Here is a 14,066-nt window from a genome sequence, read left to right on the forward strand (position 1 = left end):
GGTTGTTTTGCCAGATTCAGCAATAAACTTCAGACACATCCTCATGGTCAGCCCCACCAATGGCTGTGAACAGAATATCCCTGTGGACTGGTTTTGGGTTTGGGGGCCATGCTAGTTGTACTCAGAGTTTACTTTTGACTCTGTACTCTGAGATTATTCCTGGTGGTGCAGGGGATCAAACTGAGGTCAGCCACATGCAGGGCAAGCAACTTACCCCTATATTATCTCTCCAGAAACATGTGGTCTTATTTTTAATAGTAAAGTCAATTCTTTTTAGAGGTGGTAGGAAGACAATCCCTCCGTCTCTTCCCCTCCCTTTTCTTTTATCTTCCTTCCTTCCTTCCTTCCTTCCTTCCTTCCTTCCTTCCTTCCTTCCTTCCTTCCTTCCTTCCTTCCTTCCTTCCTTCCTTCCTTCCTTCCTTCCTTCCTTCCTTCCTTCCTTCCTTCCTTCCTTCCTTCCTTCCTTCCTTTCTTTCCTTTTTTTTTAGGCCACACCGGTAACACTCAGGGGTTACTCCTAGCTATACGCTCAGAAATTGCTCCTGGCTTGGGTGACCATATAGGATGTTGGGGGATTGAACCTCGGTTCGTCCTAGGCTGGCACGGGGAAGGCAGATGCCTTACTGTTTGTGCCACCACTCTGGCCCCCCTCTTTCTATTTTTATTTGTTTCTGCTTGTTTAGTTTTGAGTCATACCTAGCAATGCTCAGGGCTTACTCCTGCCTCTGAACTAAGGAATTATTCCTGAAAATACTCAAGTGCCATATGGAATTCTGGGGTCAAACAGTGTGCATGGCAAGTACTTTACGTACTGTACATTTACTCCTCATTTCCTTACCATATTTAGGTTTGTGAAGCTCCCTGATTTCTTTGGTTGATAGCTCCATCTTGCATTTTCCCATAAAATCATCTTCCAACTGTTCTTTCCATGACCAAAATTGCCTTCTTGGTTTTCTTCTCTAACCCTTCCACTTGCCTTTTATTTTTTAAAGACATGGAACACTTCCTAAAGTTACATGTCATCCTGTGAAGGGGCCATGCTAATCTTCTCTGTAGAGTTCCAAGTTTCGTATATGTGCTGCTGAAGTGGGCACTCTATTTGCTTTTCTTTGTGGGGGGGGGCACACCTGGCATTGCTCAGGGCTTACTCTTGGCTCTGTGCTCAGAAGTTGCTCCTGGCAGGCTCGGGGGAATATGGGATGCTGGGACTCGAACTGGGGTTTGTCCTGTGTTGGCCGTGTACAAGGGTAACACCTTACTACTGTGCTATTGCTCTGGCCCCTCTATTTGCTTCTTAAGGGGCACAAAGACAACATTGGACACATCCAGATAACAAAAGATCATTGCCCTATCTCTGGATCTTTCTTGAGTCCCACCTGCCACTTTCCTCTTGGCAGGTAAGGTCACATTGTACCAGGTTCTTGGCAATCAATATGTTTGGGGGTCTTTACCTGCCACAGGTAAAAAAGGGGCCTCCATAGGTGGGTGCAGGGAGGCTTCCTCAATAGCAACAGGCATTCAAGGATGAGTCTGAAGCATGTGAGGAGGGTTCCTGATGCAGGGACAAGTGACCAACTGGAGGTGGTGGCTTTGTACTGTGTGAGGCCAATGTGCACAGAGCAGAGAGAGGAGGGGTGGTGTGGCAAGAGGGATTCTGTGTGGAGAGGACAGAGATCTGGACATGGTCATTCAGGATCTGGTAGTTTACTCTGAGAGAGAAAGCCAGGGAGTCCCCAAGAAAAGAAATCGGATTTGCATTTTCAGGAGATTTCTCTGGATAGAGGATAAATTTGTGCAGCCAGTGAAGGAGCGATGCGGTCTGGGCAGAGGAAGCCCTGGGGAGGTAGAAGGGGGCTGGGTCTGAGAAGTTTTTATGGAGGGAAACAGACAGACAGATGGGGGATGGAATGACGCAGGTAGAGTAATTTAAATAGAACCTCTCTTCTGTCTTGGGTCCCAGTGATGAATTTGAGACCAAGAGACTGGTCAGCCTAGATAATAGCATCCCTACTCTACCCTTGTATGCACCCCCAAAGCCAGGAGTGAAGCTGAGGCCCCAGGTCAGGAAGCTGATGGTGGAGGTACAAAAACTGACTTTGCTCTTTCTTGCTTTGTCCATTTCTCTCTTCCTCTCTCTTCAAACAAGTCTGATTTTTCAGTGATCAAAAGAAAGCAACATAAATGCATCTAAGAATCTCAAACAGCCTTTTTGCATGTTTGACCTAAGCAAGAACTTCCCAGCTTGGTTTCATCCTATCTGCCCATTTGTCCCCTTCAAGGGCAGCTGAGATGACTCAATGGGTCACATGCATCCATTGTATGCTGGAGACCTGGATTTCATTTTTAGTACCTCATGCTTCCCTGAGCACCAAGATGGGAGTAGCCCTGAGTTGTTTGGGGGAACAAAACCAACCAATCAAACAACCAACAAACAGAAAACACAAAAGAAAACTACTGCTAATTATTTCCTCCTGGGTTTTTCCACACATTTGGGAGGTAATTTACTTTCTTCAAAGTTTTATAGTTGGGGATTGCAAGCTCATCCAGGTCAGGCCTTGGGCATCTTAGGGTCATGCTTATGGCACGTTTGCCACTCTCCAGGGATGCTGAGCATTGTTCCCACTTCTGCTTTGCCATGAAATCAACACCCCTGGGCACAGCTTGGAGGTTCCCTACCAAGTGCATCATGCACACTTAAACTCCAATTGGCCAACTTGGTGTGTGATTGAGGTCCACAGTTACAGAATCAAGGGGAAATCTATTCCTTACTCTGAATCCAAACCAAGACAGACAAAATTCCTTCTTGCTGGTCTTTCCCTCCATTTCCTTCCTCCTCTCTTATTCTTCCTTGCTGAATATTTCCTTTTGGGAAGGAGGGGTTCTGGTTTAAGGACTGGTTTTAGGAATCCTGACTTATGAGGGTTCTTAACTTTCCATCCCATATGATTGCTAAAACCCTGGATTTCCAGAACTTCCTGCCACCCTGTTCTTCCTTCATTTGATTTTGAGTCATTAGGCTGTGGGCTGGGGTAGTAGATCACAGTGGTTAGTGGTGGCCTTCAGAAGGTAAAACCTGGCCCTGTTGGTCGCTGAAGATGTGAGCTGTGGCATCATGATAGAACTCTCTGGGTCCTCATTACCTCATATAGTGATTAGAAGTGCTTTGTTGCTACATTATAAAGTTAGGTCTGAATCTATTAAGCTTGACAAATGCTGACGATATTAATGAATGATTTTTTTTTTGTTTGACACAAATGGAAGCCTAGAAAACTCCTTGTTCTTCAGCTTCCTCTGACAGTGGGCTGTTCACTTCCACTAGTTTCAGCAATGCCTTTTCTTGGCTGTATAGTATTCCACAACACCACCATGCCATCTTTGTTTGAACCTGCACACTGGAAGACGTTTCTGATGATTTTTCACTGTCACCAACCAGCTTCCTTGTCTGTTGCTTCACTGCTATGGGAATTCTGAGCAGGAACAAAGTCTCCTTTAGAAACAGTTTTCCTTCCATCTTCATTGCTCTCCTCTTTCCTTTACCAAGATTTGAGAGAGGTGATGGAGGTGCACAGAGCATGGGCCCCAAAGTTGTGTGTGCTCACATACCCGCCCCCCCCCCCCCGGTCTGTCTTACCTTCTCCTGCAGTGAAAGATATCTTAATTAGACGGTAATTAAGAGTGTTTTGGACAGCACGAGGCACTAACAGCCTCCCAGGTGCTTAATAAATGCCAAGGCTGCCAAGAGAAAAATTTATTTAGCATCATAGCAGGCTCTGCGGATGCCAAGCTTGCCTGCCTTCAGCTGTGGTACTAGCAGCATTCAGGAGAGTGAAATGGGGCCAGGGCCTGAGTCCCAGCTGGAAAGGGCAACCGAGGCAGTGGTGTGGACAGAGCATGTGTAGGGAGCCGGTCACACAACTCTGAGTTTGCAGACAGACATTACTGCTTCCAGTTTCTGTGACATGGTCCAGTTCCTGAACCTCCGTGGAGCCACAGAGTCTTCACATATAAACTAGGATCTTTAACCCCTTCTTTTCTGGGTTCTGGGAGGCTGCTGAAAGCAGTTAAAACTGTGTTTTCACAGCAGTAGGGTGTTTGCACGCAGCTGACCTAGGATGGACTGTGGCTCAATCCTCAGGGTCCCATATGGTCCCCCAACCCAAGAACAATTTCTGAGCATATAGCCAGGAGTGACCCCTGAGCATCACCAGGTATGGCCTCAAAACAAAAACAAAACAAAACAAGTTTGTTTTGAGTTTGTTTTGTTTGTTGGGGCGCTACACCCAGTGATGCTCAGGAGCTACTGATGGCTTATTGCTTAGTGGTGCTCCTGGGGGGCTCAGGGTACCATCTGACCAGATTTAGCTTGCTGGACCATCTCTCCAGCCCCTAAATTTGTGAACTCTGGGTTTTCATGAAGCTGGGCATGTTCCCTTCAGATTCTGAGTCCCAATTTTATTCTCTGTAGTGTGGGCAGACTCACCATCATCATCCTACAAGCCCACTGATGAAATTGCCCTTAACAAAGTATGTTTGTAGGAGTCAGCCTAGTACCTGATGCCAATTAAATGCCCAACAGTTAATAGTTTGTTTTGTTGCTCTTAGAAGTTGCTGGAATATTAGAGGAGATAGTAGACACACAATTGAAAAAATATGCATAATGTATAGGGATTGCTAAATTCGCATGGACTGCATTAGTAGATAAAACGGATGCTTTGCTGGTTTAATTCCAATTTGTTTCTTACCTACGTCATTGCCATCAACAACGCCAATGCTAGCCCATTTCTGGCCAGATGGCCTCCTCCAACCTGTCACCCAGACTTCTTCTATTTTGGGGTTCTACCATCCTCAGCATGTGGTTTGTATTCACTTCATTCACTGATGGACTAAAAGAGCTTGGCCAGACAAGCCATCAAGTATGATGCGGGGGAGAAAACTTTATTGCTTTTTCCAAGTCTATTGGCCAGAGCCAGTCACATGACTATACTTAGGAGCAAGGGTTGCTGGGAAATGTAGTCTTTGGTGGCCCACCACTTTCCCATCACTCTATGATATAGGAAAAGAACCAGACCCTTTCATCTCCAGAGAGTGTTCTTGAAGGGCTCCGAGTGGGATAGTCCTAAGTCACAGGGGTGGAGTTGAGGGTGTCTAGGGTCTTCTTTTCTCTCCTTGAATCTGGAGTTTTGAATGAGTGCAGGATCTGCCATCATTCCTGAGGCAGGTAGCAGAGCCCAGACCACCCTGTGATCACCACCGTGTCACAGAAGAGGAAACTGAGGCACAAGAAAACTGTGTCTTAGTCACGGGGCAGTACCACAACCTGAGCTCAATCCTTAGTCCTGGAAACCAGTGCCATGTCATGGTGTCCCCCAGAAGCTGGGAAAGGAGACCCTCTTCTCTGCATGTCCCTTTCCTCCCTGCAGATTTCAGAATCCCAGGCCAGCCAGGTTGTGTGAACAAATCCAGGGCAGAACAAAAAAAAAATAATTTTCTGGGGCCAGAGAGATAGCATGGAGGTAAGGCATTTGCCTTTCATGCAGAAGGATGGTGGTTCGAATCCTGGCATCCCATGTGGTCCCCTGTGCCTGCCAGGAGCGATTTCTAAACGTAGAGCCAGGAGTAAACCCTGAGGGCTTCTGGGTGTGACCTCCTCCCCCCCCCCCCAAAAAAAAAAAAAGAAAAACAAAAATGATTTCTGGGATCTTGAACATGTTCTTCCAGGACAGTGAACAATCCTGTCCCGCTGAGCCCCAGGGGCCAGGCTCGGCATCTTTAACCATCCAGCATTCCACATGGAGCCTGGCACATGGCTTGCGTTGGTGGACTCACAGGAAAGGAAGGTTTGCTAAAAACTATGGCTTCTGCAGAGGAACAAGGCTCCTCAAGACCCCTCGGACAACCCTGGGAGGCCAGCGCCAACATGGACTTTCCTTATAAGAGGGAAACTGAGGCCCCTACTCAGTGTCTAGCCATGTTGGCACCTATCCCTTAGCCCATTATCTCCTTGGAGCAGCCTCTGAGCGGGCTTATCCTGCAGAGTTAGGGTGGATAGAGAGTGGGCTGGCCTGTGGACAGAGAACCTGCCTTCAGGCTGGCTGGCCCAGTGGCTTTGGCTCTTGTCCCATGTCACAAGGGCCAGGACGTCTATTTTTAGGCCCTGCCTGATGTCAGGGGTGATGGATTTTTTTTGGCTGGAGTTGGCCAAGCACTTGTTACCTCACGGGCTCTGTTCTGAGCCCTTTCTACCCTTATTTCTGCGAGGACCCAGCAGACAATTGTCTCTTCAATTTCTAGTGGGGGAAACAGAGGCTCACTCAATGAGAGAGAACCAAAGCGGGATTGAACCCACACCCTAGGGTCCAAGCCTATAGTAGCACCAGACTCTAACCTAAAATGGTCACTCTTTAAATCTGGATTAAAGCAGACATTCAACTGAGTGGGTAGGAGAGAGGGTCGCCTGCAGTTTTTAGGCACCAACCATTCTCATGTGCCTGTCCTCCTCAGACCAATCAAACAACGCCATCCCTTTCATGGATGCTGGTGTCACCTCCTCTAGGAAGTTTTTCTGATCACACTGGTCCAGATGTCTTTGAACTCATCTCCAGGGGAAACCATCATTCTTTGTTGATGTGTGTGTGTCTCTCTCCAGCTAGATATAAACTCCTGAGGGCAGACCATGTTTCCCTTCTCCCCAGGACCTCAGGTGCCCAAGGTTGGCACACTTGCAGGCATTCTATTTATATAGAGTGGTTGAGTAAGAGGCTGGCCGAGGGGGAGGGCTCCCAGGGGGAAGAAACCAGCAGGATGGATGGGGCAGAGCCCTTGGAGGGGTTCCTTTCAGTTTTGAGGGCACAGGAAGCAGGGTCCAGTGGAGAGGGAACCAGACCTGGGGCAGGGTGGCTGCACCTTGTCACCCGGGATAAGATAAAGTGTCCATCCTGTTTGCCAACAGGATCCTGAATGGGGGCTGGGATCAGATTGGGGTACAGTGCTTTGATGGTTCTGCTCCAGAGGGGCCCTAGGGACTTGGCACGGCAACTGGGTGGTAAGACTGTGGGTGCAGAGGATTGGAGGTAGGAAAAGGGGCATTGTTCTTGATAGGTGGATCTTCCTTCCCTAGGCCTGGCATTTCCTCCTCAGACCCCCCCCCCCAAAAAAAAAACAACAAAGATTTTTTTCCTTTCACAAACGTCTGGTTCCTCCAATGATCCTGAGCACAGTTCAAGCAACTCAATGCCAGGTGGGCTGACAGGTCAGTGCCAGGGCTGGAAAATGTCCTTCTGCTTGGCCCCACAGTGCTTGGGACCACTAGGACCAACCTGGCAGTTCTTGGGCCAGGGAGGGGCTGGGTCCTCAGATTCTAGAACTAACTTTTTCTTTTTCTTTCTTTCTTTCTTTCTTTCTTTCTTTCTTTCTTTCTTTCTTTCTTTCTTTCTTTCTTTCTTTCTTTCTTTCTTTCTTTCTTTCTTTCTTTCTTTCTTTCTTTCTTTCTTTCTTTCTTTCTTCCTTCCTTCCTTCCTTCCTTCCTTCCTTCCTTCCTTCCTTCCTTCCTTCCTTCCTTCCTTCCTTCCTTCCTTCCTTCCTTCCTTCCTTCCTTCCTTCCTTCCTTCCTTCCTTCCTTCCTTCCTTCCTTCCTTATTTTGGTTTTGGGACACACCCAGTGGCTCTTAGGGGTTACTCGTGGCTCTGCACTCAGGAATTATTCCTGGCAGTACTTGGGGGTACCCTATGGGATGCTGGGTAATCAAACCTGGGAGTTAGCCATGTTTAAGGCAAGCACCCTCCCTATCACTCCAGCCCCAGCCTGTGTAAACTCTGGATCAGAGGGTCAGAGCTCTTTCCAAGGGAATTCTGAATTAGGAAATCTGCCTCCAAATTATAGAAGGAGAATGGGGAGTGAGTTTCCACTTCTGTCCTCAACTCACCTTCCCTCAGCCCACAAGGTTCCCACACTAAACCCTACCTTGACACTGTTTCACCCCCCCAGTCATATTACATCACATCCCCCTTGGCTAGGGACAGGCTGCTCTGTCCTTGCTGTTCGTGTCTAGGGCTGCTTGGTTCACTTTGTGTCCGGAATCACACATGTCAAGGCCAACTGGGTTGTAGGCAAGAGACCCCTACCCAAGTATCTTCCCATTAGAAGGTCTCTGTACCCCCCCCCACTGGGTTCCACAGGAGGAAAATCACCCACCAAGATTCTGACGTTCCAAACATTGGGTCTTGGAGAGCCAACTGTTTTACACACACACACACACACACTCACACATGCACACAAACATTCTCACACATATACTCACATACAGTCACACACATTCATGCACATTTACACACATTCACTCACACACAAATTCCCATTCACACACATATGTCTGAATGCTCACACACCACTTGTAGGTCAGCATCAGGAGTTAAAAATAATACTATTTCCCAACCCTGACAAGCTTTTATGTACCTTTCTAATTCCTATATTTCTTTCTAATTTGTGTGTGTGTGGGGTTGGGTCACACCTGGCAGCACTCAGGGGTTACTCCTGGCTCTGCGTTCAGAAATCGCTCCTGGCAGGCTCAGGGGACCATATGGGATGCCAGGATTCAAATCACCATCCTTCTGCATGCAAAGCAAATGCCCTACCTCCATGCTATCTCTCCGACCCCTAGTTCCCACATTTCTAACCTGCTAAAATGCTGACATTTCCTGAAAACGGCTTTGATCAAAAGTTAGCAAAAAGCATAGTCCATGGGCTAAACCCGGCCCACAGCCCATTTTTAATAACTAAGTTTTACTGTGGGCCAGAGAAATAGGACAGAGCAGAAGGCATTTGCCTTGCATGTGGCTGGTCCTACTTCAATGCCCAGCACCACATTTGGTTCCCTGAGCACCACTGTGACCCAAACTCTCCTCCACCCTCCAAAAGCTTTATTGGTACACAGCTACACAATCCATTTGTGGACATAATGCCCACAGCTGCTTTTGTGTGACAAGGGAGAGGATTGAGAAGCTTATGGTCAAGGCTGTGTGGTCCACGAAGTTCAAAGTCACTCAGCCCGTTCAACTAAAGCACAGTGCTGAAATGCAGATCTAAGCTGGATTTTTCGATAGAGTGCTACAGTCAGATGTGGCCGCCAAGCCCTTAAAATGGGACTCCTATGAAGAATTGCAGTTTTTAATTTTATTGACTGCAAACAATTTATATTTTAATAACCTCACATTGTCCCGGTGCTAATGGGGTTTAAACACTAGGACCCAAAAGATGTTGTGAGTTCCAACCCCCAGAGGGACTCAGATTCTGGGAAAGGACTCGAACATCTCCCTGTAGCCCAGTCTTCTAGGAGTGGTTCCACCAGGTCAGGAGAGCACTGTGGCCTTGAAGTTAACCAAGGAACAAACTGGGAACGCCTGGTATTTCCTCCACAGTTGTTTGTATTGAGGGATTTGGGGTGATGCTTGAGCATGAGAGAGAGAGAAGAGAGAGAGGAAGAGAGAAAGGAGAGAGAGAGGAGAGAAAGGAGAGAGAGAGAAAGGAGAGAGAGAAAGGAGAGAAAGAAAGAAGAGAGAGAGAGAGAGAGAGAGAGAGAGAGAGAGAGAGAGAGAGAGAGAGAGAGAGAGAGAGAGAGAGAGAGAGAGAGAGAGAGAGAGAGAGGAAAATCAATGCCCGGCTGATTGTACCAGGAAGGGGAGTCGATTGCTGAAAAGCTGCGGCTGCGTATTGGGAAATAGATTTTTCTGCCCTCCAGACATTAGCTTGAAATTCTTTGAAATGAGGCCCCACAATCTGTGTCAGAAATGAAAGATTAAGGAGGTTAATATGCTGGGCCTCCCCTCCTCCTTTTTAATTTCCACGTCCCGGGTGCCCTTGGCCTCTGAGGAGGACATTGAAGCTCCCCCGCACTCCGCTCGGCTCCCCCTTCACCATGGTGAAGCCCCCATGAGCTGGGGGCTCATGGGAGAACAGGCACCCCCACCTGCTCCAGGGTCTGGGTGTACAGAGAGGAGAGAGACTAACGGCCTTTGTTCCTGGGGGAATTATATGTGTATGCGTGTGTGTAGGCACGTTTGTGCATGCCCATGTATGTATGTATGCATGAATATGGGGGAGCACAGGGCTTGGGATCTGGCGACTTTCTCCCTGTGGGTCCTTTTCTAGGGGTTAGAGCCAGCCATAGTCCAACCTTATCCCTCACTCACCACAGACCTGCAGGGTCCCTGCGAGCCCCCAAAGAGACTCTAGTAAGGACATGGGCCTCCCCACTCCACCGTGTCACGGGTTGCAGGCTGGAGAGCGTGATAAGAAATGCAAGTGCCTGGAAATTGCGCTGGAGCACTTGGGCTCCAAGGCCAGTTGAAAGATGGTGTTAAATCCCTGAGCGAACCTGGGTTGCCTGCACAGTCGTTGTGACCTTCTCTCCCCATTTGTAGGAGGCCGTGGAGTGTAGCTGGTGCTTTTCCTTCCTGGTTGAACATGGAACAGTTTGGCTTGCAAATCTAGTGGCCAATAGATGCTAAAGATTGTCTCTTGCCCCAAGCTATGAGGTTTCCTGTCTCCTGAGTCTGCAAAAGGCCAGCTTGCCTTTCTGCCCCTCTTAGTCAGCACATCCCATTGGTGCCAACTCCTCAATCTCACTAGAAACCCTTTGGTAAAAATCCAGAGCTGTGTGCCAGCCAACCAATTGCCCTGAACCCTAGCAATTGCAGAGAGTTTTGAGGGAGCCTGGGTTAGGGATTTATGCATCATCTGGGAGGGCCCCAGAACTACAAGGCAAAAGAGACTCAATGGAATACTGGACTGTCTCTTTCTTAGGATCCATACTCCAAATTGCCTGGTATAGCTTAGCTGTGCCCTCCCTGTCAGAACCTGCAGCCCCAGAAACTCTCCTGGGTGGGGTCACTCCGCACCCTGACCCCTCTCATTCCAGTGTGGCTTTGCAGCCTGGGAGAAGGTGTGGTGGCATTGGCACAGATGGGAATTTCCCCTTCAAGCTGGTCTGGGTGCCCCTTAGGAAGAAAGCTTTGTGGGCACAGTGTTTCCCATCAGGCTCCCCTAGGCAAGCAGAGAGATTTGGACAGATCAATCAGTCCTGATCAAACCCTCAACAGGGTTCACTCCTGGTAGTGCTCAGGGGGTCATATGAATACTGGAGATTGAGCCTGGTTAGTTACATGCAAGGCAAATACCCTACTTACTGTGCTATCTCCCTGGTCCCTTCCCTTTAATAGGGGCCCCTCTGACAGGGATAGGGACAGAAGGGGGACATTCTCACTGATGTTCAGTCTGGCTCTTCAGTGCTCAGCTCTTCTGTAGTACTTGAGTCCAGCAGTGGTGCTTGGTGGCCCTGCAGGGCTATGAGGTGCTAGGGATCAAATTCTGGGTCTTTTCTTTTACATCCCCACCCAGCACTACCATGTCTTTTATTTATTTTTGGGGGGGGGGCACACCTGGCAGCACTCAGGGATTACTTCAGGCTTTGAACTCAGAAATTACTTCTGGCAGGGGTGGGGATTGAACCTGGGTTGGCCTCATGCAAGGCAAACACCCTACCCACTGCTATCACTCTGGTCCTAACCCACCACTTATTTTCAGAAACACGCATTGCCTAGCAGTTTTTTCTTCAGTTGGTGCCTTTTCCTGGGCGAGATGTTTCTGTCTGCAGACTGGGAACTCCATGCACACAAATTGGATGCATCCATTCTGTCTCCATCCATCCACAGTTCACGCAGGTTCATCTTTCCAGTTCCCAGACCCCAGGGGAGGCCTGAGCCCTGAGTAGAGATTGGGGGAATGCACAGATGCGGACACACAGAGTCACCTTGAGAGGTGAAAGCAGCAACACTAGTCTTTTTTTTTTTTTTTTAAAGCACTCAGTGTCTTCCAGGCCTGCTCTTTGAAATGCAGCTCATTCCTCCCCCCCCTCCCCCGCCCCCATAGGCTTCATCCCAGGAGACAGAAGTCTAAGAGACAGACTCTCAACAAATGCTTCCTGATGCTGCTTAGGGAGCTTAACCCTGTTGGAGGCCACGGACCAGTGGAGTTCTCCTGGCGGAGCCAGATTGAGGTTATCCAGAGCAAACGGATTTAATTCTCCCCTGCTCTGTGGGGGTGAGAACTGCTCTGTGCAGAAGCGGTGTAGGAAAGCCCAGATCTCTGCAACTGCTTCTACCTGGTGCCAGAAGGCTCAGAGGCTGATAGGCTGTTTCATGCTTCAGTCACAAAACCTGGTCTTCTGCTGCACTGAGGTTCAAGATAGGCAGTCATTAGCCAGTGAGGACTTGGGAGTTTATAAGCCATCTCCCACTAGAAGACACAGATAGGACAGGTCATTTCACTCTTGTATCCAAGAGGAGAAGCTGCTCACTAAGTTCATCTTTCGAGGAATAATATACACAGAAACTACACTTCTCTTGCACAGTCATGGGGCCACTTTCTGTGGGTTGAAGTAATTGCAGTTAGCGTTCCTAAATCCTTCCATCTCTTGCTTTCTCAATCTACCCCTGTGTGCAGGAGACTTTGAGGCCAGAAGGGCTGGGGTAGGGTGAAGGGAGCTGTGACTCATGGACGCCGAGTGCTGTTGGGAACACTAGGGAACTTTCTAGAGGGAGAGAAGAAAAATTAGGGCCCTGCTCCATGATTCATGATTGCTGTCCACGCGACCACATTCTCTCGGATCAGAACTCACCTTTCACGAACAAATAATGGGGTATGTATTTGGGGCCAGGCCCTGGGCTAATTATTGAGACATTTCTTCAGGAGCAGGATCAGATCTTGGGGAAGTTTCCATTCTAGTTGGTGAGGCAGGAACAGACAAATTGGACAATTGCAGAGAATTCTGCTATTCTTTCTTCTTCTTCTTCTTCTTCTTCTTCTTCTTCTTCTTCTTCTTCTTCTTCTTCTTCTTCTTCTTCTTCTTCTTCTTTCTTCTTCTTTCTTCTTCTTCTTTCTTCTTCTTCTTCTTCTTCTTCTTCTTCTTCTTCTTCTTCTTCTTCTTCTTCTTCTTCTTCTTCTTCTTCTTCTTCTTCTTCTTCTTCTTCTTCTTCTTCTTCATGTTTTTTATTTAAGCACCATGATTACATACATGATTGTAGTTGGGTTTCAGTCATAAAAAGAACACCTCCCTTCACCAGTGCAACCTTCCCACCACCAATGCCCCCTATCTCCTTCCTTCTCCACTCCCTGCTTGTATTTGAGACAGGCATTCTACTTCTCTCACTCATTAACATTGTCGTGGTAGTTAATGTTATCATCTCTCTAACTAAACTCACTACTCTATGTGGTCAGCTTCACATGGAGAGCCAGTCCTTTCAGCCCTCATCTCTGGGCATGATTATAGTAATGTCTTTTGTTTTTCTTAAAACCCGTAGATGAATGAAACTATTCTGTGGCTATCTCTTCTTCCTCGTTCTCTTTCTTTCTTTCTTTCTTTCTTTCTTTCTTTCTTTCTTTCTTTCTTTCTTTCTTTCTTTCTTTCTTTCTTTCTTTCTTTCTTTCTTTCTTTCTTTCTTTCTTTCTTCCTTCCCTTCCTTCCTTCCTTCCTTCCTTCCTTCCTTCCTTCCTTCCTTCCTTCCTTCCTTCCTTCCTTCTTTCTTTCTTTCTTTCTTTCTTTCTTTCTTTCTTTCTTTCTTTCTTTCTTTCTTTCTTTCTTTCTTTCTTTCTTTCTATATTTTATTTAAACACCTTGATTACATATATGATTGTGTTTGGGTTTCAGTCATGTAAAGAACACCACCCATCACCAGTGCAACGTTCCCATCACCAATGTCCCAAATCTCCCTCCTCCCCACCTGACCCCCACCTACTCTAGACATGCTTTCCATTTCCCTCATACATTCTCATTATTAGGACAGTTCAAAATGTAGTTATTTCTCTAAACTCATCACTTTTTGTGGTGAGCTTCCTGAGGTGAGTTGTAACTTCTAGCTCTTTTCTCTTTTGTGTCTGAAAATTATTATTGCAAGAATGTCTTTCATTTTTCTTAAAACCCATAGATGAGTGAGACCATTCTGTGTTTTTCTCTCTCTCTCTGACTTATTTCACTCAGCATAATAGATTCTGTTTACATCCAGTATAGGAAAAT

The 14,066-nt window shown here is 47.4% G+C and overlaps 1 non-coding gene across 1 annotated transcript; it reads right to left on the reverse strand.

The window, feature by feature from the left end:
* Window positions 1-988: 988 nt before the first annotated feature.
* LOC126031799 (U6 spliceosomal RNA) lies at window positions 989-1,094 on the reverse strand. Its single transcript, XR_007503626.1, has one exon. It is a non-coding gene; the product is annotated as a U6 spliceosomal RNA (small nuclear RNA).
* Between the last annotated feature and the right edge of the window lie 12,972 nt (window positions 1,095-14,066).

The sequence above is a fragment of the Suncus etruscus genome, chromosome 15, assembly GCF_024139225.1.
Source record: "Suncus etruscus isolate mSunEtr1 chromosome 15, mSunEtr1.pri.cur, whole genome shotgun sequence".
Lineage (NCBI taxonomy): Eukaryota > Metazoa > Chordata > Mammalia > Eulipotyphla > Soricidae > Suncus > Suncus etruscus.